The sequence below is a fragment of the Notechis scutatus genome, chromosome 1 (genome assembly GCF_049901735.1).
Source record: "Notechis scutatus isolate UNSWTSFEM ecotype Mainland chromosome 1, rNotScu1.2, whole genome shotgun sequence".
NCBI classification, from domain to species: Eukaryota; Metazoa; Chordata; class Lepidosauria; order Squamata; family Elapidae; genus Notechis; species Notechis scutatus.
The window spans coordinates 64,004,074-64,030,341 of record NC_142009.1 but is presented as its reverse complement, the minus strand read 5'-3'; the positions used below and the strand labels follow the sequence as shown (position 1 = coordinate 64,030,341).

The window sequence follows — 26,268 nt, the reverse complement described above, 5'->3', positions numbered from 1 at the left end:
GTATCAAAGCCATTTTCAAGGAGTAAGCATTCAGTGTCTCCTGCCTTCAACTTTTTTTTCTCTCCAAAACTCCTCCCCACCCCATTATGCATAGTTGGGTAAATTCTTTTTTTTTTTTTTTTTTGAAGCGACGGGAGAGATAAAATTCTCACCAAACCCAAAGACACAATAAGAGTCTTCAAATAATTGAAAGATTGGTACAAAGGCAATCAAATTGTCTTGTTTTCTGTTCCAAAATATAGGCCACAACTAATAAACTTTGGGATAAATCTGCTAACAGTAAGAGCTGTTTATCGATGGAACTGATTGTCTAAGTCGAGGATCTTCAAACTTGACAGCTTTAAGATTTTTGGACTTCAACTCCCAGAATTCCTGAGCTAACATGCCTGGAGGAGGAATTCTGGGAGTTGAAATCCACAAGTCTTAAACTTGCCAAGTTTGAAGATCCTTGGTCTAAAGAGTCAAGAAGTTTTGGACATCTGGACATTTTTGTTGTTCAGTCACTAAGTCATGTCCAACTCTTCATGACCCCATGGATCATAGGCCTTCTTGTCCTTGATTGTCTCCGAGTCTTTGTCCAAACTCATGTGCACTGCGTCAATGACACTATCTAACCATCTCATCCTCTGCCGTCCTCTTCTCCTTTTGCCTTCAATTCTGTAGAGATTCTCAGTCATCCAAGTCATGGTTGTCCCAAAGGTGCTTTTTCAGGAGGAAACTGGACTTTGTTGTTTTTCCTTCCGAAGACGTTTCTTGGATGAGAAGTGAAACGTCTTCAAAAGAAAAAACAAAAAAGTCAATTTGCCTCCTGAAAAATCACCTTTGGGACGTTTTGCCTTCAATCTTTCCCAACATCAGGGTCTCTTCTCATTTGGTGGCCAAAATATTTGAGCTTCAGTATCTATGCTTCCAAGGGCCAGTCAGGGTTAGTTTTCTTTAGGATTGACTGATTTAATCTCCAAGGGACTCTCAAGAATCTTCTCCAACACCACAATTCAAAAACATTCACTGGACATATTTCAGCATCAAGGGAAAGTCAAAACAGAAAGGCCATCTGAGAAAGACGATGTATTTTCAGATTAATGAATCAAAAGAAGCGATAGATTAAATGACACCCCCCCCAAGACATTTTGAACTTTGGAAATCTGCATTTCTGCACTTCTCTGCCTATCACCATTCTATACTCTCTCTCTCTCTTTGCACTTCAAATTACTAATGTGGGGATCTCACAATTATACAGGCCTGAACAGCAAACCTTTAGCTCATGGGTCTCCAATCTTGGCAACTTTAAGATTTGTGGACTTCAGCTTTGCTGGCTGAGGAACTCTGGGAGTTGAAGTCCACAAGTCTTAAAGTTGCCAAGGTTCGAGACCCCTGCTGTAGCTCATGGTGGTATATTTTTGAGATATATTAATATTGTTTCCCCATTTTCAGAAAAGAAGATTCTACAAGAATATTTCAAAAATGTAACAAGTGTACAATATACAAAGCTAATGAAATATGATGCCTAGAAAGACAGTTTGCATATATATATTTTGTGAGAATTTGAGCTCAGATCAAATCTATTTATGAAAGACCAAATGCTTGTAGGCCTTGCTTAATTGTTTAGTGCCATTCACAGTGACAATGCCACTGAAAATATAATTATATGGATGTAGACTTCCCACAACAGGCACAACATCCTTGCAATCATGTGAATGCTTCACAACCAGTTGGCATTCATCACAGCCAGTGGTGGGATTCAATTTTTTTTACTACCGGTTCTGTGGGCGTGGCTTGGTGGGCATAGCAGGGGCAGGATACTGTAAAATCTCCAGTCAGAGGTGGTATTTGCTGGTTCTCCGAACTACTTAAAATTTCCACTACCGGTTCTCCAGAACTGGTCAGAACCTACTGAATACCACCTCTGATCACAGCATCCCATGCTTCACAGCCAGTTTCTAACAATCAGAGTCAATAGAGAAGCTAGCAGTAACATTGCAAGTCCCAGACACATGATGTCTCACTTAACAACTACAGTTTGGTATAGTGGTTAAGGTGCTGTGGTTAAGGTGCTGGCCTGTAAACCAGGAGACTGTGAGTTCTAGTCCCACCTTAGGCATCAAAGCTGGGTGGATGATTTTGAGCCAGTCACTCTCTCTTAGTCCTATCCATTTCACAAGGTTCTGGTTGTAGTTGTAGAGAAAATAGAAGGAAAGAGCATTGGGCATCTTCACTGGAATGAATTATTTACAAAAGTAATACAGGCAGGGTAGAAAAATATCTAATAAATAAATAATAAAATTAACAAATCATTTAGTGAGCAAGAGTCGCTGGCCCCAATTGTAGTAATAAAGCAAGGGCCACTGTATATGTTTTTGTTATTGTTGTTTATCAGATTAATTGAAAACAAAACGCTTTTCACCTTTATCATTCTTTTTTTGTAAATATGGTGCAGTAAGAGTCTAATTCCCCTAAAGCTGAGATTATCTGGAAATGAATAGGAGTGTCCCAAACACCTCCCTGAACAATCAGAAACAAAGTCAACAAAGTTACACTTGAGAAATATGTATTCCAAACATTTTGTCTTTGTTTCTCTCTTTTTCATTAATTTTTCTTTAACTTGACAGAACCTATTTCTGTAGATTCATCAAAGCCGCTCACAGCCCTGAGGAGCTCAAGCAATGCCCTTATTTTGCAGAGGAAGATAAAACTTATGAAGTCAGAAGTCCTTCCATGGATGCAAACATACCAGCCTAGGTAAATTTACCCCAATACTTCAGAATTCTCCTGTTGAGATAAGGGGCTGTCTCACACAAGTTCCTAACAATCCAGGCCAATTCCAGCAGACTATTTTCTTATCAAAGGTCATTGAGGAAATTGGAGGAGAAAAATACCACAACAATTACAAACAAAGATCATGAGGCTTACTTATTTTGCTAATGTTCCTAAAGCCAAGGCAGCCCTTTTCTGTTTGCAGAGCAGAAAAATGGAAGCGGATCTGTAGTTTTCCCTGAAAAGAGAATTGCTCTTTATTTGGTACGGCATGATTTTGAAAGGTTGTTGATTAACTGAAGCATGATCAGTGACTACCTGAAGGACAAGATGCAAATATAATTGCTTTTGTTCCCACAAAATGATGATGTTCGTCCATCATGTTCAAAGAGGACCTTGACATCTAACGGGTTGTGGGCTGTCCACAGTGTGTCCACAGGAGGCCTATATGATGGAATGTTCTGCCACATGTCAGGCAGACATGTGTGGACACCATTGTTGCAGCATTTGCAGCTCTGGCTTTGCAGATTTTTCACTTCTTTTGTGCTGTAATAGTGCTTCAAATGTCTGGCAGCCTTGATGGATCAACGTGCACCATGTCAATAGATCTGGTACCAGGGTTTTCCAGGTGGTGGTGTCGATGTCCAGGGACTTGAAGGAGGCTTTCAATGTGTCTTTGTATTGCTTCCTTTGTTCCTCTTGTGATCACTTTCCTTGAGACAGCTCACCATAGAGGAGCTGTTTAGGGATGCGATGGTCTGGCATCCTTGCAACATGACCTGCCCAGTGTGTCCGGGCTTTCATCAGCAGGGTGTGGACTGATGGCAGGCCTGCTCTGGAGTGGCCTTCTGTGCCTGGCACCTTATCCTGCCACCAGATCCTCAGAAGTCTGCAGAGTCAGGTTGTATGGAGGTGGTTCAGTTGCCAAGCATGCCTCCTGTATACAGTCCAAGTCTCACTGGCATACATCAGGGTAGTCAGCACTACTGCTCGGTAGACTTTGAGCTTTGTAGCAAGGCTTATTCCATGGTGGTCCCACACATTGGTCAGTAGTCTGCCATATGCAAAGCTTGCCTTAGAGATTCTGCAGTTAACTTCAATGCCAATTGTCACTGCGTGGGATAGGGTACTGCCAAGGTATGTAAATTGGTCCACTGCTTGCAGCTTTTGTCCCTTCACTGTGATGGTGGGCTCTTGGTATTGGGCTTTCAGAGCTGGCTGGTGCATCACTTTGGTCTTGTTTGTGTTAATGAGGAGGTCGAAGTTGTCGCATGCTGCTGTGAATTTGTCCACACTGGCTTGCATTTCCTGCTCTGATCCAGCATTCAGGGCACAGTTGTCTCATAGCAGTCTCCTTTATCTTGGTCTTCACCTAGAGTCTTCGCAAGTTGAACAGTTTTCCATCAGTCCTGTATCTCAGTCTAACTCCCAAGGAACTGTTCTGGAAGGCGCCTGATAGCATGGCTGAAAACATTATGCTGAACAGGATTGGTGCCAATACGCAACCCTTGCTTGACACCGTTTGTAATGGGAAAGGCCTCTGAAGCTTTTCCATTGTCCAGAACATGAGCCATCATGCCATCATGGAACTGACTTACCATCAGGATGAATCTGTCAGGGCACCCAAACTTCAACATGATGCACCACTAACAGTGTCAAAAGCCTGACAGTGACTGACAGTGTCAAAAGCCTTGGTGAGATCCAGAAAAGTGGTGTACAATTCACAATTCTGCTCTTGACACTTCTGTGAGCTGTCAGGCTGCAAAGATCATGTCCACAGTGCCACACACTTTGCAAAAACTGTGTCTCAGATAATAGACCTAGTTCCAGGTGATCAGTCAGGCGGTTCAGCAATACTCGTGCAAGGATCTTGCCTCCGATGGAAAGCAGTGATATTCCTCTATGATTATCGCAGACTTGTTGATTCCCTTTCCTCTTTTAGAGGTGTATGATGGGCACATCTTTCAGTTCCTGAGGAATGGATCATTGATTCCAGAAGGATTGGAACAGCTGAGTGAGTTTGTTGACAAGCTCTGCACCCCCATCCTTATAGACTTCCACTGGGCTCGTGCCAGATCCTGGGCCCTTGCCACTGGACAGCTGGCTGATGGCCTGTAGGGCTTCAGTCTTTGATGGTGGGACATCCAGCTGTGGTTGATATCCACCTGGGGCATTGTGTCGATCGACTCATTGTTGATGGAAGATGGACGGTTCAGTATGGATTGGAAGTGCTTAGCCCAACGCTGTAGAATCAGAGTCTTCTCAATAATGAGAGTTACACCATCTGAGTTTAGTAGTGGGGGGACCTCCGTGAGGGCTGAGGTCCATACAAGGATCTGAGGGCTTCGTAAAAACTTTTAGCATCGTTTCTATCAGCAAACTTCTGAATTTCATCTGCTTTGGCACTCAGCCAGGAGTCTCTTTGTCCAAGATGGTATGAGGATTCCTGCATTGTCAAGGGATTGGTCTGGAAGAAACCTCCATGGTCTCTGTCATCAACCTTTATTTATTTTATTTTATTTATTTGATTTGCCAATTGTTTACAAGATAATAAGTATAAGTGTATACATAGTTGTGAATACATGAAATGGGTACATATAAGAAAAATAAGAGAAGAATAAGAGAAACAATAGGACAGGGGTGGTAGGCATGTTGGTGCGCTTATGCATGCCCCCTACAGACCTCTTAGGAAAGGGGTGAGGTCAATAGTAGACAGTCTAAGGTTAAAGTTTTTGGGGTTTGGGGAAGAAACTACAGAGTCGGGTAGAGTATTCCAGACATTGACCACTCTATTGCTGTTGTGTCATCCAACCTTATGATTCTATGACTTCTACCAACCTATAAAACTACCTTGACCTCTGTCAAAATACCATAACTTCCTTGGCCTCTGTCAAAAATGGGCACACATTGGAGCAGAGGTATCCATGGGCGAGAGAGACAAAAAAATGTCAAAATAGTGGATGCAATCTCATGATTGAGGTTTGTACCTGTAAAAAAGGGCCAGACTTTAATCATATCCTTGTGGGTTTAATGAATTCAGTAGATGTTCATGTTCTTCATGTCAGCTGGTTGCAACCATTTCCTCATGACATCACTCCTTGCCCTGGACATTGGGAAAGAGTATCTGCATAGTGAGTAAGCTCCCTAAGTCACTTTTCCTGGTTACACTAAAAGCAGGTCTAAAGTGAACCTGTAATCTTTTAAAAATTAACTTACTAGCTAGATGATAATTGGTCAAAGGAGATGGTTCCCTGGGAATAAGAAATCGATTTTGGCCTACAATTGCTAACCCTAGTCCAGAATACACAAAACAGAGCAATTCTATTTATTCTGTTCAGTACCACGGCTATTTTCTAAGATTTTTTTAACTCCCATTCTAGCCTGTGGTCCTGATAGTTAAATGATGCTGCAAATGAGATTTATTTCTAAAGAAACATGCCTGGCCTATAAGGCTTTAAGTGTGATTTTTTTTAAAGAAGAACAGACTTGTATGCATGTATGTATGCATAGTGCACTTGTTGAAGCTTTCTTTTTTCTTCTGAAACCAGATTATTTTCATCTTCAAAAAAGAAGAGGATCCAGAAAAGCCTGTCACCTTAGCCACTACATATACAGTAGCAAATATTTCCGAGGACAGATTGTCAGCTAAATCCAAAAAAGGGCTATTAGGTAAAATACTTTTCTATCAAATCCATTTCTTATTTTAACATGCTTTGTGGTTGGTTGGTTGGTTGGTTGGTTGGTTGGTTGGTTGGTTGGTTGAACAGGTCAGTTGTACACCCAATAGGGCAATAGATGGTGAGAATTGATGCAGCACCTTCAGCTCTTTGTGCTTTTTAGGAAGTTATGGGTGGTCCAAACAGAACACAGGTCTAGACCAGGTGGGAATTTGCCCAGGGTCCTCCTGGATTGGATTTGGCAGGGGAGAGTGAACTCTTTTGGACTAGCCCAGCAAACCCAAAGTTGGTTGATACAGTCAGAAGAACCTAGTGGATGCCCTGCAGAAGCCCAGTATATGGTAGTTCATTGGATCAGCAAAGAGACTGTACCTGGCCAGTTCACAGAGCTCAGTCCAGAGGCAATAGTGCTAGCTGGTTCATAAATGTGCAACAGCCAGGCTTGACTTCTGGGAGGCTTCTACAAGGCAGCAGTGCTAAACTGTATAGTGGAGGCTGCAGGAAGGAGACAGCCTGGTGCTTGACAGACTTGGCTTTTTGAAGCCCGATCCTTATGGTGGGGTGGTTGTTGGCAGTGGAAGGAGATGCAGGCTGTGAGAGTAGTCAGGACCTGTAACATATGGCTGTTGCAGAACACCACCACTACTACCCACTGTGGGAACTATCTTACTTCCCTTCTTGTATTCTCTTGCTCTCTCCTGTATGCTACAGAAGAGCTGTGGGGCAACTTTTTAGGTTATTCTATTGTTCTGACAGATTTTAACGAGCTTATGGATGTGAAGTATGAATTGTGTATGTGCACAATTTGCCCTTGCTTGTACAGTAAAGAGCTGGCTGTCCTTTTTGCTGGAGGAGAGCCAATTACGGGAGGCCTCGATGGGTGGATAAAAATGCCAAACCCAGTCTAAAAATCTGGCTGTGAGACCAGCCTTAATAATATATATTTTTTAAAAATACATTACTTCTCCAATTTGCTATCCTTCCATAATTTCCAATCAAATGTAACTGGAGGGCACAAGAGCATTATTTTCTGGGCTGACTCCAGATACTTTAATGCTCAATGTTTTATCTCTCAGCTCAATGTGAGCTGTTTGCTAATGGGCCTGTACTCTCCAGGGGCTATGAAACGTGACTTTAAAAGCTAAAAAACTGGGCAATAGGTTCTCAATGAAAGACACAGCAACATTTTGAATAATAACACAAATGCCATTACTTTCTTTTTCTATCATACAAGCATTTGTATCTTGATGACAATGCCATTGTGGTTTGCTGCAATTTTGACTGTTATAATAGAGAAAAGAGTGGCCATTTACAAATCAAGCAGACAAAAGAATACACCAAGGTGGAAATGTTTTATGGGCAGATATACTGTTAGAAATATAGACAATAATGTTCATAAAATATAGCTTACCATAGTGAACATGGGCAAAATTACAACCAGCTGGCCTGTGTACCAACTGCTCAGCCTGCATCTAAGTGATTGGCAGTTGATAGTTCTTGTTCATTATTCTGGAAATGTTTTAAGACTGTTCTCTGACTCATTTTTCCAATTGGGTGTTTTTAAAATATTTTGTAGTTCAACTTTCTGTCTTGCACCACCACACTGGCTTAAAACTATAGGAGATCATTGAATCATAAAATCATAGCTGCTACCTGTCCTAGGGGTTTGTTGAAAAGGATATTTGCTTTATAAAGTTCAATGTTTCTATATTCTTATCCCCAAAGCCAAAGGAGATACAACAAACAGTAGGAAAAGTAGAAGAAAGGCTATTATCTTCATAAACGGAGCAACTGAAATCTGCCAAGTATTTGGGAAAGACTACTCATCCAGGCATCCGTTCTTGCTGTTTAGGCTGCCTCTTGTTGATATGTTTGGGATCTTTATCTTAAAAAAAACACCAGTGATCAGTTACTCATAGATGCTCCATTGCTATCCTTCTGTGATCTTCATGATAAGAGTGATGAAGAGCCTGAGTATTAGCAAGGAACACAGCAGAATATATGTATGTATTCCCATAGCAATTAGAAGGCCAATTTGGTGTAGGCACCAGGCTAGAAATTGGGAGACAGTGAGTTTTAATCCCACCTTAGGCATCAAACCAGGAGTTAAGACTTATTCAAAACATCCCCTTCAAATTTGCAACTGTAGAATGAAGACCCAGAGATACAATGAGGGCACATAGAACTCATGCACCAACAATGGTCTCATTTTAGATTTCTGTTTTCTTGGTTTAGAAGAAGCCATTCCCATTTATAAAAGGAATAAAAAGAATTGGATGGATTTTTTTTATATAGAATCACATTTGTTCCTATTTCCAATGGTTCTGTGCATACATTTTGATCCAACTACACTGTTAAGTCTTCATTCCTCTTTGAGTATGACCCCCTTCCTAAAGATAGATCTACTTTCCTAATGACTTATTCATATTGCTCAGTTGCCCATCATCAGAATGGGTAGGCAACTCTTTCTTATGATGCAGCAATGGCTGTCTTACCCTTTATTAACCTCCCACTCACCACCAAAATGACCTCAGAGTGTGTTTTCCTAATTACATTTTTCCATATTGTGTTACCTCATGTGTTCCATTCCATTCTGAATAGCTCACATCAGTTTGTTGCAAGCTAATCCTGGAAGTCCATTGGCTACTTTGCAGAAGTCCTTCAATGAAATCAATACTTACCACTCTCTCTAATATCCTTCAAAGCTTCCTTTTTACTATGAGTGCTATAATAGCAAAATGGCTATAATTGTTGCCTTGTTAATAGAAGATTGTTGGTTCAAAATCTAAAAACAAACATTTTTAAATTATTTTTTTCTTTCACTGATCTTTCTAGTTTTCCCCTGTGCTTTCTTTTTTAAAGAACAAGCAGTATACCGAAAGTCAGGGCAGGGCATAGACACTAAGTGTCTTCCAATTTTCCAAAAGCATTATTTAATCTGTGAAATGGACTTCCATATTCAGAATGTATTATAAGAGCCGTGGTGCGCAGTGGTTACAATGCAGTACTGCAGGCTACTTCTGCCGACTGCAGTCTGCCAGCAATTTGGCAGTTCAAGTCTCACCAGGCTCAAGGTTGACTCAGTCTTCCATCCTTCTGAGGTTGGTAAAATGAGGAGCCAGATTGTTGGGGCCAATACGCTGACTCTGTAAACCGCTTAGAGAGGGCTTTAAAGCACATGAAGCAGTATATAAATCTAAGTGCTATTGCTATAATTCCACTTCAACTTATCATTATCTTTCTCAAGCTTATATTGTGTATGTGCATTTTTATGTTTTTCTTCATTGTTTTGTAGATTCCCCTGGTGACTAATACTTCCTGACCCCAAAATACTCAATGGGAGGAGTTCTCTTCAGATGTCTTGTCTTCAGTTAGAATTAAATAATTGAAAGCTGGTGAGGCTGCAGTGTTCTGGTAAGAATCTTGCACAATGAATAAAGACTAGTCACATTTCATAACAAAGTAAACTCATACTCCACCCATAACAATATTAAGGACATTTTCTTCCTTTTTAAATGTTCCTTAAAACAACTTTTTTTTTTAAAGAAAAATATCACACTGGTGGAATACAAAGACATTCTTAGGAAGGAACAATACCAAAGTTCCTTTCATGAGTGGGATACTGCCAGGGCAGTTTGTGAAATATAAACAGTACTCGAAGGTCCATATCAATGCACAGTATTACAACTGCAAGAAAAACAGGCAGTTTTAGAAATATTAGATACTTTTAACTAATCTGCAGTGTGGCTTCCTTTTCTTCTCAGATTATGGATTTGTTCGTTGGTTTGTTTAAATCTAGCAGGAATCAAGTTAAAATTAATTGTGTTCACTTTTCCAAACTTTTATATTTGTGCATTGGAATTCCCTTAAATTCCCTGTTTAAAAAGATCACTAATTTCCTTTCTGTTATTCCCCCAACAATGCTTGAACTGCAGCACATAACATCCTAGCAATCCTTCTGTTAGAAATTAACCTGGAACTCCTGTGTAAAACATTTTGCTACAAATTACTAACCAATATACATTAAAATATTAGAGAAGGTTTGATGGCCATTAGGAAAATAAAGTTATTAAAGGAATATTCTTTGGAAAGACATAATATTAAACCACATTTTTCTTATATTTTCCATATGTTGTTAACCTAATCTTACGTAGCTTTTTCTCTGGTAATATTATATTAATAACTAGAGCATACAAAACATTTGCTAGACCAATATTCAAATACAGCTCATCAGTCTGGAACCCACATTACGTATCTGATATTAACACAGTTGAGAAAGTCCAGAAATATTTCACAAGAAGAGTTCTCCACTCCTCTACTTGTGGCAGAATACTTTATGCCACCAGACTTGAAATTCTAGACCTAGAAAACCTAGAACTACGCTGCCTTCAATCCGATCTAAGTATAGTATATAAAATCATACATTGCAATGTCCTACCTGTCAATGAATACTTCAGCTTCAGCCATAACAATACAAGAGCAAACAATAGATACAAACTCAAGGTTAATTGCACCAAACTTGATTGCAGGAAATACAACTTCAGCAACAGAGTGGTCAATGTCTGGAATACTCTACCTCAGTGATCCCCAACCTTTTTGACGCCGCGGCCCGGTACCGGCATCAGCTGGGCGCCGCGGCCCGGTACCGGCATCAGCTGGGCGCCGCCATCTTTTTTTGATGAAAACGTGCTTCCGATGAGCTTTCTACCCGGAAAAGCTCACCGGAAGCACTTTTTCATGAAAAAAAAGATGGCGGCGCCCAGCAAGCCAGCGGCCCGGTAGGAGTTGTTCCGCGGACCGCTACCGGTCCGCGGACCGGTGGTTGGGGACCCCTGCTCTACCTGACTCTGTGGTTTTTTTCCCAAACCCCAAAAACTTTAACCTTAGACTTTCTACTATTGACCTCACCCCTTTCTTAAGAGGTCTGTAGGGGGTGTGCATAAGCGCACCAATGTATCTACTGTCCCTATCCTACTGTTTCTTTTATTTTTCTTATATGTATCCATGTATTCATAACAATGTTTTTACTTATACCTATTATCTTGTAAGCAATTGACAAACCAAATAAAATAAATAAATAAAATGTATTTTTGGCCTTTTGGTTTTCATCCACAATTAATCATTATATTAAGGATCCTGAATTTTTTTTTAATCTGTTTCTTCACTCAAGTATACCATCCCTCCCTAGCACCTAAAAGGAAATAAAACTTTTTCTAGTTCCAATCCTTAACATTCTCTGTCCGTTCATCTATTTGGCAACCGCTCTCCTTTTGAGCCCTACGAATCATAACATTTAAGGGTTGGAATAGACTTGGATAGAATCTAGTCCAGGCCTCTGCCCCATGCAGGAATTCTCTGCAATAACATTCCTGCAGACTGCAGTCCAGACTCATTTTAAATATTTTCACTGTAGCAGAGTCCACCATCTCCTGGGCAGTCTGCTTCATTACTGATTACCTCTTATCACTAGATATTTTCCCCCCTGATATCTAATTGAAATTGAAGTCTTATCTTCATCTTGACTCTGTTAATGCATTCTAGAAATATATTTGGTTTATTTGCACTTACAACAAACTGTTAATTTATGTTCAGCTTGTGATCCACAAGACACCCAGATCATTCTCACATGTGCTGGTAACCAATATGGCTTCCTCCAGTCAATATACCTGTATTAGCTTTTTTTTTCTCTGTTTAAATAACAGACTTTGCATTTGTGCCTGGTGAGAGTTATTTTGCTGGTTCCTGCCCAATGTTTAGTCAGATCCTCCTGAATCTTGAAAGTGTTGTCTAAAATATTTGTTATCTTTATATGATCCACAAATCTGATAGACATATTTTTTAGCTTTCATTCAAGTAATTTATTATGTTGAACAAAACTTTTGGATGCTACTCAATACTTCCTTCCATGGATATATATCCATACTCACTGGATGTAATTGTCCAGTCAGTTCTGAACCCATCTCTTTGATTTCCACTTCCATTACACCTTGTCTCCAAGGTGGAGCTGTTTTCAAATGGGCCAATGAAATAATCAGCACAAGGAGAAAATGGAAACAAACAGGATGTAAAGCAAGAGTGAGGAAGCACTAATTTACCCTGAAAGAGTTTTTAACTTCAGGATGTAACTCCAGATTAATTACAAATGAAAAAACAATTGGTAAAAAAAAACATGCAGATATCTATTTCCCCTTAATTAATTTTAATTTGGAAAACATGAGATTTCCTAAACTCTGATTTTACTATTAATTTGATTTGATCTAATTGTTAATGACTTCCTCAAATAAATGTCTGCTGAGGGAAAGGGTGGGAAGGTTTTTTACAAAGGAAGTTAGTTGCTTAGTCCAAGAAATCAAAATAAAGACTTGTCTGACTATTAATAAAATGGCATAATTCTCATCCCATTAAAATGAAGATAGAATACTGCAGATGGGAAACAAATTGAAGCAACAAAAGCTACACCAAATTAGCAGGGTTCAATGAAACTTGCTGTAGTACTGTCTCATGTAAGAAAAAGAAGAGATGCAATCTAGCTGGTGTGTTACTATTCTTGTTTAGAAAGCAGAACTGCAAACCTGAAGACTTGAGTGATACTGACAATTCCTCCATTCCCCGTGTTATATTTATGTGTGTTCTGCTGCTTGAAATATTTAGAAAAATTGGGTTGGGACAGACAACCAAGTTAGTTTTTTTAAATATATCTAGTTAAAACATTACAAGGTTCAAAAGTTATTGAGTGAAAGAGAAGCAAAAGGTAAAGCAATATAATGTACTGGATAAGTTGCACAGAAAAAAATTGCTGCATATAACACACCTTATTTCATAATAGAGTGATCAATTAAAATCAATCTGAAAACAAAACAGTAGAACTATCTGGAGAGACAGGAATGTTTTTTATTGATAGAAAAAAGACATTAAGATGGATATCAAGAATGCTTTTCTTTAAACCTCTCTGCTTCAACCTCCCACATTTTATATGCTTTCGGTTCTTCCACGAATGATAAGAAATAACTTTCAGCCAGCATTGTCTTTAGCAAACAATTCTGTTGTGCAATGCAAAATGTCCACTCATGTCTATATCAAATATTTGGAATTGCTTTGGATGGGAAACATTATAGAACCGTCAGTAAATAAAATATCAAAACTAACTGAGTAGAGACCTTTACAAAATATTCTTCTCATAGCTATGTCAAAACAAGCATTGCTGATCTGGATCTTTCAGAAGTTTCTTCCTCACCTGAAATTGCAGGAACAACAAAATAGACAAAAACAGCATTTGTGGGATTGTGCATAATGTTCACATAAATCTACACAGTCTGGGAAGTATAATGAATTGTGACTCCTGTGTATATAAATGCAGTAAAATATGCTCATATGCCTTACAAATAGACAGATCCATAGCTGCAGTCTATGTTTCAGATTAACACAAATGCACACACAGAATTAGATATCTTGCAAGGAATGTCTTCTAGAACTGGACACAAACAGACAAACAGACTGTTCAAACCTCGGAAGCATTTTAGAGGAAAATCAATTGAGTAGATCAGCACCCCCCAACCTTTGGGGCACCAGGGATTGGTTCTGTGGAGAGAGTTTTTTCTAATCCTAACCCTAACCGGAGGGGGCATCGTTTCACATGCTGCCTGCATCCCATAGATAGGACTTTGATTGTTTGTGTGGCCTGGTTTTTGGCATGCCATGGCCCAGTACCAGTATACAGACTAGGTTTGGGGTCCCCTGTTGTAGATAATGTCTTCATTTTCCACCTCAGAGAAAGGGATTTATTTAGAGGTGGTATTCGGCAGGTTCTGACCAGTTCTGGAGAACTGGTAGTGGAAATTTTGAGTACCACCTCTGATTGGAGATTTTACAGTATCTTTCCCCTGCCATGCCCACCAAGCCATGCCCACAGAACCGGTAGTAAAAAAAAAATTGAATCCCACCACTGATATATTCTGCAAAACATTCTCAATGGAAATATTCTTTAGCAGTGACAGTGGTTTTGTTATTTTTAAAAAAGGCATATGGGAGACATTATTTCATATTGTCCTTGGGATCTAATGTAAGCCTGGGAATTCAGCGGCTTTCATTTATGAAAACCACACAAGATAAGGTCAGTCAGTCTGTCTATAGACATTCACACATACATTTCCTGGCCACCTTGTAATTAAAGACATGCAATCACACAACAAGATAAGTAGGAAAGGAGTAACTATTACAGCAAAGTGTCTGTTAAATCCAAATGCCAATTTATACAAGTGTGTTTTATGGATTTTATGCATCTGTAAAAGGAAAATAGAATTTTACACATATGTAGTTTATGCCTTTTTAAAATGCATTAAATGATGAACAGGATTTTACGCATGCATAGAAGCATAAAATGTATGCAAAGATTTTTTTTCATTTTTTCCCAAAGCCTACTTACAGTAAGATCCATTAAATCAATGTTTAGTGTATTTTAAAATAAAATCCATATGTAAATGGTGTCTAAGCAAAACTTAGAATGGAGACATTTTCAAAACAGTTTACAAAAGTTATTCCTAAAAATGAAGCTTTATCAGAGTCCATTTTACACTTTTTCAGAATCTTCTTTTCTGTTCAAAAGCAGTTTCTGCTTTTCTCTTTTATCTATGGGGTGCTTGAGAATCCCTCCTGATCCTCTCTTTGTGCTAACTTTATTATTGAACAAGGTAGCAAAGCTGCCATGGTATTTTGTTACACTTCTTCCCCGAAGCCTCTTTATAACTGCTTTACTGTTCAAAAATGGCTAAGGAAGTTGAAATTAAATTCACATTCATAAAATTGAGAATTGATCAGAAAAAAATGTAGAATAAATTTCAACATATCACTCATCACTATATTTCATAAAACCTGAAGGAATCTTCTAGGTATTCTAATCCAAAGTTCTGTTCAATGCAGGATCTACTAGGATATTACTGACAGATTGCTATCCAACATAAGTTTGAAGACCGCTAGCAAAAAAGAACCTACTACTTCATGTAGACTAGCTGACAGCATACATGGGCAGGAAGTTCCTTAATGCCTTGTCCTTTAGATACTCACATTGCATATGGTTATTGACTAGGAACAGTAAAAAGGCTTAGGGTCTCTTAGATTTATACACCCTCAAAACTTCTGCATTGTACTGAATATATGGATGAACATTAAGCAATAAAAGGATATATATCTCCAGACCATCTATTTCACTGAAACCTAACATATGTTCAATATAATTCATACATCTTTATCCCCCAAATTTCTCATGTTAGCAGTAATTGAGAACCTCTTCTAGTTGTACTTGAGGAGAAGAATGTCCTGGCACTAATTCTATAACTATGGAGTGTGAGTCCATGTATGAGAACAGCATACACGACTGGTGTAAGAAAACAAAAATTAGCAGAATTTTTTTTTAAAAGGCCTTGATTATTTGCTGTTAACATTTCTTTAGGTACTTGCCATAAGGTCATGCCCAAGGCTGCATGGGAAATGCAAAACTGACCCTAATTATTCCACTGAAATTAACAAAATTCTTCCCTTGATTTTTAGTATACAAAAAGTGTTAGTGTGCCTAGAGGAAATAGTAAGACAAAATGTTTTCTAACTGATTTGATATGAAATTAATGCAAAAACCAGCAGTAAAACAATTCTACAAGTGTTGCATTATCTCTCTAGTAGGAATTACATCTTGGTTAGAAGAATATATAGAAGAATATGCAGAAACATTATTAGAAATGGGACATGACGAGCTTTAAGTGATGGAACATACTGGAGTAGACAATGGTCCCTGCCTTGTCTTCCTTGTACTTCCTTGTACTTCTTCAGTATAAGAGGGCCATGGCAGACATAAAGAGGTTAAGAGATGCTTTCATTTCAACAAAAAAGGGTGCCAACATACCTGGCTCAGTAAATTTACACACACATACTTGAAGTTACAGTTGATGACTCTTCAGTGCGATAAAGGCAACTTATAGGAGTCTAAGGAACCAAATCATTCCAGAAATTCCAATTATGTTGATAGGAAGAGAGCCAAATAACAAAGTTCCAAAGAGAGAAGATTAAAAAGAAGAAGAAGCTGATGCTGAAGGCTGGCAAGCAGATGATGCCAAAGCAATTTAGAATGGAAAAAAAAACCCAGGTGTTTCTGACCATATCATGCTTAGAATCATAGACCTGGAGGAGGGTCAATTAGGCCATCAAATGTAATCTCTAGCCTGGTGCTAGAATCCAAATTAAACAAACAAATGGTTGTTGAGTTTCTTCTAAAGAGATCTGGTGAAGAGAGGCCCTCCCAAGTGTTTAACATTCAAACAAAATCTGCATTCCTACAACTTCACACCATTGTTTCGACAAACTAGACTGACAGAGAACAGATCAGGACTATCTTTTGTGTGGAAGGCCCTATATACTATAACTCCCACCCCGTCTTCTATTCCCAGTGCTAAAGACATCAGTTCCCTCAACTTCCCTTTGCACAACTTGAGTTTCTAATCCCCTGAACATCCACAATGCCCTTCTCTGGACATCTTCCCATTAGTCTGATTTTTTTTAACCACATGCCTTCCCTGAACTTCTCACAGCTTCAGTGGCTTGAAATCATTTTTGACTGGCAGTGCCTGGGATGTTTGGTCTTCAAAGCAGAAGCTTAACCAGGATAATGTTAGCATAATGTTATTAAAAGTACTGTCATAATTGTGTTCCACAAATACTTAAGGGGCAGTCACTCTATCTTTAAACATGCTGGGTTTTTTGAGGGGGAGAGGAGGAGATTTGTAAAAGTAGCATTTTCTGTAGAAGGCCAAGTTCTGTTAAAGAAAGCTGTTACGTTTGGAGAATAATGGAGACCAGACATCTGACCAGTGACTTCAACTCTTTAATAACAGTAGATGGAACAGAACAGAGCAAGGCTATGGGCAGCAGTAACCCTTTTATAGGGTTGGCTGCTACCTTATTAACCAATAATATGTGCAACAAGTTCAACTAATACCCAATAAGAAGTGTCCTAATATTGGCCAATCAGGGACTTGTTATGGACCAATCCTTGTTCGTTGTTTAAGGACCAATCAGGTGTGCAGGCTTTCAAAACCCGCTTTGCATTTGGGCTAGTACTTTTTATTGATTCACAACACCCCTCCCCCTTGGGCTCCGTTTGAGGGGAGCTGTAACAAAATCCTCAAGATAGACAGGCCGTTTGGTCTGTCTGGATGATTTCCGTGGTTCCACCGGGTTTGGCCTAAAGTCCGGTTCCGTGGAGCGTTTGGATGATCTCTGTTAAGCTCCGTTTCGCTGCACGGAAATTCCGTGTTGCTTTCGTTGTGGTTGTCCCCACCAATCAGTGTTTCTTCGGGGTTTCGCAGTTCGGTTTCCCCCATGTTCACGTCCCATGGGAAAGTCAACTCCCTCCCTGCTTCGATTCCCGGTACTTCGCTGGGCCGTAGGGTTTCCATTGGCCTGCTATCTGTCATATCGAAGTCAATTTCCTCGATATTTCCTCCCCCCTCAGTTGGTGAACCCGGGGAGCCATGGGCGCTGGGTGGTAATCTCGAACGGAGTTGGTCTATGTGGCGTTTCCACACCCTCCCATCGTCTGTTAGCAGGCGGTAAGATCTAGGCCCTGTGAGGTGGGTGACGGTTGCGGGTATCCATAAAGGGTCGCCGGAGAAGTTTTTGGCAAAGATTAAATCGCCTACCTTAAATTCCCGGCATTTGCTGCTGGAGCCGAAAGGCTTTTCAGGTGCGTATGCGGGGTGGAGCCGGTCAAGGTGCGATCGTAGTTTCCGCCCCATGAGAAGTTCGGCGGGCGTTTTGTTGGTAACGCTGTGGGGCGTGATGTGCTGCAACAATAAAATTTGATTGATTTTTTCATCGATGTCGCGAATTCCATTTTGTGGAGGGTCTTTTTACAAACTGTACCATGCGCTCTGCACGTCCGTTCGCCGCAGGGTGCACGGGCGAGGTTAGCGCATGGCGGATGCCCGGTCAGCAAGATATTGTTCAAATGGTAATGCTGTGAACTGTGGGCCGTTATCCGAGACCAGAACGTCCGGAAAACCATGTGTGGCAAATAGCCTGTTTAATTTGTTGATAACTGAGTCCGTTGTAGTTGTGTTCATTCGATGGATCTCGAGCCAATTTGAATAGGCGTCGACTGTAATAAGGAAAGTGTGCCCTTTTGTAGGCCCCGCAAAGTCAATATGAATACGGGACCATGGTCCCCTCGGAGTTTCCCATTCGGTTGGGCTTGCTTTAGGTGGGGCGTTGCTGACGTCCTGGCAACGTTGACAAGTAGCGACCCAGGCCTCGATTCTTTTGTCGATTCCCGGCCACCAGGCGTAGCTCCGTGCGAGTGCTTTCATTCGCACGATGCCCGGATGTCCGTCGTGCAATACCGCTAAAACAGTTCGTTGCAGTTTGCCCGGGATTACGACTCTATCGCCCCACAACATGCAGCCCTTTTGGGAAAACAGTTCGGTTTGGCGGGCTTTGAAAGGCGCCCATTCAGGTGATAGTTGTTCTGTTGGCCAACCACGTTCAACCCAGCGTAGGATGTGTTGCAGGACCGGATCTCGTTTTCTTTCGAGGGCAATGTCTCTGCCCGTCAATGGCGGCGCGTGTAGAGCCTTCAATTTGCAGCGTTGTGATGGTTGGGGCTGGATCTTCAACCGATTCTGGGAGCGGTGTTCTGCTCAATGCATCAGCGTGGAGAATTGATTTCCCCGGGCGGTGTTGCAAGGTGTAGTTGTACGCCGCCAAGAATTCAGACCAGCGTGTCATTCTGGGGGACAATATATACGGGGTTGGTTTATTACCAGCAATAATCCCCAGTAGTGGTTTATGATCAGTAATTATTGTAAACGCACGCCCATACACATATTCATGAAATCGTTTAACTGCAGCCACAATAGCTAAAGCTTCTTTATCAAGCTGACTATAATTTCTTTCAGCTTTAGCTAAAGTTCGCGAAAAAAAACGCGACGGGATACGTGGGCCGTTCGGTAATACGTGGGCCAGGATTGCTCCAACCCCAAAAGGTGAGGCGTCACAAGTAATAGTTAACGGCAGAGTCTCGTTGTACTGCATAAGTACAGAATCAGAAGTTAGCAATTTCTTTACTTGTTGGAAAGCGTATTGTTCACGTTGTCCCCAAACCCACGTTGCTTTTTTGTCTATGTAATGGTTCAGCTACCGTTGCTTTATTGGGTAAAAAGACGTTATAAAAATTGATAAGTCCAAGGAACGCCTGTAGATCTGCCTTGTTCCTTGGAGTGGGGGCCTTCTTAATTGCCTTTAATTTGTCCTCAGTGGGGTGGATTCCTTGACTGTCCAGGAGGTATCCCAAGAACTCCACCCTTTCGGTACATAACTGGCATTTATTTTTTTAACTTTGAGGCCGGCGTCTTGGAACCTTTGTAAGACCATTCGGAGACGTTTTTCTAGAATGTCTCTGTTAGGGGCGGCGATGAGTACATCGTCGAAATACGGTACGACCCCTCTTATTCCTTGTAACAGCCTTTCCATTAAGCTCTGAAAGATTCCTGGAGCGACGCTCACCCCGAACTGGAGCCGGTTGCATTTAAATGCGCTCCTATGCGTGACGATAGTTTGCGCCTCCGCGGTGGCCGGATCTACAGGCAATTGTTGATACACCTGCGCTAGGTCTAATTTAGCGAAAACTTTCCCGCCGCCCAGGGAATGGAGCAGGTGTTGCACTACCGGCACTGGATATGCACTTTGCTGAAGTGCGTGGTTTAGGGTGGCCCGGTAGTCTCCGCAAATTCTCAGTGACCCATCAGGCTTGATAGGCGTCACTATTGGGGTTTCCCACCGGGCGTGGTCGGTGGGTTCCAGCACGCCCTGTGCTATTAGCTTATCGAGTTGTTCGTTGATTTTAGGTTTCAGGGCGAACGGCACCCGACGCGGCTTAAGGCGGATGGGTGCTACCTCAGGGTTCAAGTTAAATGAGATCGGGGTCCCCTTGTACTTGCCTAGTCCGTTCGCGAAAACGTCTTGGAATTCTTGCACGAGGGCTTCCTCCCAATCGTTGCTCTCGGCACGGTGGACTCCGGCTACAGTGATTCCGAGCCGTCTGAACCATTGCAGGCCTAAAAGACTAGGCCGGTCACGGTCAACGACAGTCAGTGGCAGTGCGACGGTGCGGTCCTTGAAAGAGACCTGGAATCGGCGGGACCCAACAACGGGAATTCGGTTACCCTGGTAATCTTTGAGTATAACCCTTTGAGGGTTGAGGTCTTGGCGGCGAATCGTCGGAACGAGCTGTTGGAGCGTCTTCCAGGACACCATCGAGAGGGATGATCCTGAGTCCACCTCCATCACACAAGGTTTGTTTTCGATAGCGACCTTCACTCTGATTTTCCTGGCATCTAGGGATGTAGCGTAGCCTATGGTGATTGTCTGGTGGGTCTCTTCCCGCCTGGTTTCTTCCCGCCTGGTGGAAGTGGTGGACGGTTTGTTTCTGTAGGAGTGGCTTCCCCATTGGTGATTCAGTTTGTCTCGGGGTGTGCCGATGAATCCTGAAGACTGGCATTCGGCCTGTCGGGGTTTGGAGTTGGAGTTTTGTTTGCTTCTGCAAACCTTTGCGATGTGACCTCTTTTCCCGCAAACGCGGCAGAGTGCGTCGAGGAATTTGCAGCTGGATCGTGGGTGATTCGCTCCACATCCTGCACAAGGTCAAAGTGAGCGTTGTGTGAACTGGTCTCGTTCCGTTCGGAGTCGGTTGACCTCTTCCTCATCACTTTCTGACGGGGATTCTAGGTCTTCGTGGTGAGTCGATACCGGGTGTCTCTCTGAGCGAGGCGAGGTATCGTTGGCGACTTGACGTAGCGGTGCGCTGGTGCGGCATATTCGGGCTGCCGACTTCTTGGTGGCTTCTGCTGCAGTGGCTTCTTTAAGGGCATCGGTGAGGCTGATGTCCCCCTTAGCCATAATTTTGCTCTGGATCGTGCAGTCTTCTAGGCCCAGAACTAGGCGGTCTCGGAGGGCTTCTTCTAAGTTAGAGAATCCGCAGAGGCCTCCAAGGTTGCGGAGGCCTGCGACGTAGTTGGCAAGGCTTTCGCCTTTCCACTGGACCCTCTGGTAATATTCGTGCCTTCTGACTAAGGTTGGCATGGTGGGCGCGTAGTGGGCCTGTAGCAAAGGCTCGAGGACGTCCCAGTCCATTGCTTTTACTTCGGCTGGCTTGGCAAGTGATTTTGCCATTTTAAACACGGTAGGCCCGCAGTGGGTTAGAAATACAGCTCTTTTTTTGCTGGTTGTTGCATCTTTCAAGTTGTTGGTCTCCAGAAACATCTGGAACCTATCTATGTACGACTCCCAGTCTTCGGTTTCTGGGTCAAATGGAGCGGGTGGTACGGCACCGCTGGCCATGTTGCCGTTGATAGTGCGTGTTCGACCACGTGCTCTGTTGGTTTCTCTGTAGATCAGTCAGCTCTTCGGTCTCCGTATCCCACCTTCATCGCCAGTGTTAAGTTTGGAGAATAATGGAGACCAGACATCTGACCAGTGACTTCAACTCTTTAATAACAGTAGATGGAACAGAACAGAGCAACGCTATGGGCAGCAGTAACCCTTTTATAGGGTTGGCTGCTACCTTATTAACCAATAATATGTGCAACAAGTTCAACTAATACCCAATAAGAAGTGTCCTAATATTGGCCAATCAGGGACTTGTTATGGACCAATCCTTGTTCGTTGTTTAAGGACCAATCAGGTGTGCAGGCTTTCAAAACCCGCTTTGCATTTGGGCTAGTACTTTTTATTGATTCACAACAAAAGCTATGAAGCCTCACCTGATGAAAAATTTAAAAAACAGTGACTGCAACGTGAGCAGCAAGGTTGCTGGGAGGAGGGAGTGGTTCCAAGATCCTTTTCTTTCTCCCCAAGAAAAACATGCTTTCTTAAAATGAGATTTGTAGCTTGCCCTTCACAAGATTTTCTGCCTGTGGATACAGGGCCAGGATAAACCATTAACCAGCTTTGACTAAATCTTCAGATGAGAGGAAGTAAGGAGAGATTATGATCACATTGCTGAGCACAAAAGGAAATGATAGGCCAAAGAATGAAAAGTGGAATGACATATTTCACAAATAATGCTGATAAAATATTTTACTGTATTAGCTAACATAATCATTCCCTCCCTGGCCCTTTAAAATGCAGTCTTTCTGACTCTGGGTCAGATAAGGGAGTAAGACAAAATGCCTGTGCAGTGCTCTTGAATTACAGTACTTTAATTAACCTGGTTTTCTTCATCTGATTGTTTTCCCCTTCCCCCATTTAATACATCCCCAAATCAGACAGACAGAGATTCAGAATGGAAGCACATACTTTTGTATTTATTTGACTTCCTCTCATATGTTTGTTACGCAGTCTTGTAAAGCCCACCTGTCACAGGAGAGGGAGCCTGAGACATGACTGAGGAGCTGAAGATATATATAATTCAAAATCTTCAAGCCCAGGGAACAAAATAGGTCAGAATTGATGGGAGACTTAAAGGAGAGGAAAAGCAACAGTTAAGAGAGAAGAGAAGGAGACTCAGCTTGCTAAAAAGCCAAGCTACTCGCACTTGCATAAGGAGACAGAGGTCAAGTTTCTAAGGCCTGGCTCTTCTAATGCCAATTGAATTAGGCCAGTTGATCTTTTATTTAAAATCAAGACTGCATTGTTAGAGTTGTTTCATGTCAGTCTCAGAGAAAAGACATTTTCTGCTTGGCTGGTTTACGGACTAATTAACTGCATTCCCAAATCGTGTGACTGGTGGTATCGAGTTGAATGAATGAGAAGATATTTGCAAGTAACTGAAAAGGCAACTGGACTCACTGCAAACATGAAATCGGCAAACACCTTGACTAGTGTTTCTCAACCTTGGCAACTTCAGGATTTGTGGACTTCAACTCCCAGAATTCCCCAGTCAGCATGGGAATTGAAGCCCACAAATCATTAAGTTGCCACGGTTGAGAAATATTGCATTAAGGCACCAAGCTGACCTTAATTTGGATTCCAAAGCACTAAACGGGATTGGGAAGTCACCAGGAAACAACCGGGGTCTAGATCTGCCAAGAATTGTCCACCACCACCTAAAACAAAAATCATGTAAGAATGCAAAGGCAAATAACTTCTGCCCTGTTGCCATGAAAATTGCATAAATGTATCCATGAAGTTAACCAGGAATCAAACTTGACATGGTGATCTTACTTTTTTTAAGTCCATTGAACTCAATTGTGATGCAGTGGGCTTACTTGGCAGCAGCTCTCACTGAGTTCAATAAAACTTATTTTAGAATAGATACATACACATAACTGCATAATAAATGTCACAATTATATTCTTTCTAAACAGCTATTAACAGGCAGGACAGTCACCATGATTACAAAATGAAATATATGTGAAATGTTCAAAGTAGTGAAAAATCTGAGTTTAAAAAATAAGACCAGCACACATTTGCTATACATGGAAAATGGATTTTAAATCAGAAATGAAGAGTTGGTTCTGTCCTCAGCACATATTTTAGAGAGATTCTGCTGTTTCAGTCAGAGATTGCACCTGGGCATACTTTTTATTGGATTTATTACTTGTTCTGGAGGGTATGGGATTATTTTGCCTACTCAATATCATGTCTAGGATCTCTTCCGAGTGCTGCCAGCCATAGTCAATCCCTAATCAAATCTAGAATATACTGACCACGCTCTTCTCTTGCAGCTGCCACTCAACATCTACAGCTTGTCAGTTGGACTAATTTTGACACATGTTCAGTGCTATTTCAGAAAAATACTAGAAAAATACTAGATCCATGTCCACAAACAATTCAAATGGCAGAGCATCTCTGCATCTGCAACCTGTTTGTTGAGCAAACAGACAGGTGCTTAAACCAGCTTTTATGATACCCACCCACCCAGTTTTCCCTGTCCCAGTCCCTTAACATATTTGTGTTACATATTTGTTTGGTTTTTTTTATCCCTTGCAGGCAAGTGACACTGAATGGGGGTGGAAGAAAGCCAAGGGGATCTATCAATCATGTTTCTTAACCTGTCCTGCATGAAAACAGTAAGTCAGGAGCACTTGCCGACCTCAGTATTGAGGTGAATTAGGAAATCAACTTCACAATAAGGGCAATGCAATTTATGCTGGCAGACTTTTGTGCCAGCTCATACACTGGAGGAAAGGACTTTAATGCCGCCATCTGGCAGCACCTTGAATTAAACTATCATTTCCTGAACAATAATGAAGTCTTAGAAGGAACTTTCCAAACTTAGGTTCAACCACGTAGCTTGGATTATATCTCACCCTAGTGAGAAAAAAGGTGAATTTTGTGCCTGTTCCATAGTCTCCTTATTCCAATTCTTTATCTTTAAGCTGGATCACCCTTTCAACCAGAGAATGCCTTCAAAGGGAGGACTAGCCTGTATAAAGTAGGACACTGGACTAATTTGTAGAAGATAAAATAGCTTTTTCACAGGAAGATCAATGGACAAGCCAAATGGGAAGTGGAATTGCTTTAGATAAGAAGATTGGCAATCCACCTTTGATTCTTCTCCACAAGAGGATATTTGGGTAGACACACTGCATATCTGAACTATCTAATGTTTGTTTTAAAGTAGTAACTTCAAATTTTAATAAAATAACCTGTGAATGTATGGCCTCTTGCATTTTATTTTTCTCCTTTTGATAAATGTACAGAAAAGGGGCAGCATCCAACAACTTGCACATAAGCCCTATTCAGCTATTCAAATATCAAAATAGGAGACTTTCTCTGTCTACATATCTTCTAAGAATACCAAAACAGAGCTTCATCAGGTAAAAGGTAGCATGGCATACCAGACACAGCAGGAGAATGCACAGGGAAAGTCAAAGAAGTCAAGATGGAGGCCACAAGCAGAACTTCCCTGGGTCATAGTCCATCATTTCATCCTTTATCATGGACATTGGCAACCAGTCCCACTGTAACATCTCTATCCTGTTCCAGTAGGGAGCCAGATTCCAGCTCATTTCTAGGCACAATAGAAATCCTGATTGTATCTTCAAAGCCCTGTATAGGTGGCATGAACTTATCAACTTCTTGCATCATCTACTGAAGCCTTGCTTTGAGACTTCATTTACAGTGGTTTTTCTAAAGCCTCACACCAGTGTAGGCCATTCTCTGGGCTAGGGAGCCTGGGTGTTATTTGACCGGACTTTTCAGCTGACCAGATTGCTCTTGCTTTGGCATTTTTATTGCTCTGTTTATGTCTCTTTTTTCCTGTATTGCTGCAGTTTTATTTTTATTGTTTTATTCCATTGATGTTTGTAGTTATCTGTTAACTCCCTTGAGGCTTTTGAGCAGAAACGCAGTGTAAACAGTTAGTTACTCTAAGTGTTGCTAAACTTTCAAAAACAGATTTATCTTAATTTATTTAAGATAAAAAGAAAATGGTGTTAGAGGAATAGATCGAATTTATGTAGTTGGAGTTGTTCTCTGGAAATAAAGTCAATTTAAATGAGCAAGAATCAAAATATAGAAACATCAAACTGTCAAATACTTGAGGTGGGTGCTATGCAAATCTAAGCAATAAAAAAAATAATCTGTCATGAGAAATCCTTTCCAGTTTCATAGGCAAAGGCATACATGTATATACATATACACTTATATGGTATCCAGCTTTGTTTGGGTATTTTCCCACGTCATTATAGTTGTGCTTTTAAAGTTGTAGCAACGTTTCTGCAGAATCTCATCTGCCATCATCAGGCTTCTGTATTGTGTTCGTCTTAATAAAACAAATATACACTTATCCATACACACTATTATTGGCTATTTCTTTCCAGGCTCCCTTGAACTTTGGTTCTCCTGGAAAATA

At 41.2% G+C, this 26,268-nt stretch overlaps 2 long non-coding RNA genes across 5 annotated transcripts in view; one reads left to right on the top strand and one right to left on the bottom strand.

Moving 5' to 3' along the window:
* LOC148132826 (uncharacterized) overlaps window positions 1-26,268 on the bottom strand; it is a 226,187-nt gene that overhangs the window by 33,321 nt on the left and 166,598 nt on the right. The window lies entirely within an intron of this gene.
* LOC148132827 (uncharacterized) overlaps window positions 1-26,268 on the top strand; it is a 182,252-nt gene that overhangs the window by 84,024 nt on the left and 71,960 nt on the right. For 2 of the 3 annotated variants that reach the window (XR_015749667.1, XR_015749669.1), the window contains 3 exons: window positions 2,610-2,739; window positions 6,303-6,423; window positions 9,727-9,970. This is a non-coding gene — a long non-coding RNA (uncharacterized LOC148132827). Of the gene's footprint in view, window positions 1-2,609; window positions 2,740-6,302; window positions 6,424-9,726; window positions 9,971-26,268 lie in introns of those variants that run through there. The other variant, XR_015749670.1, reaches the window with a different exon arrangement.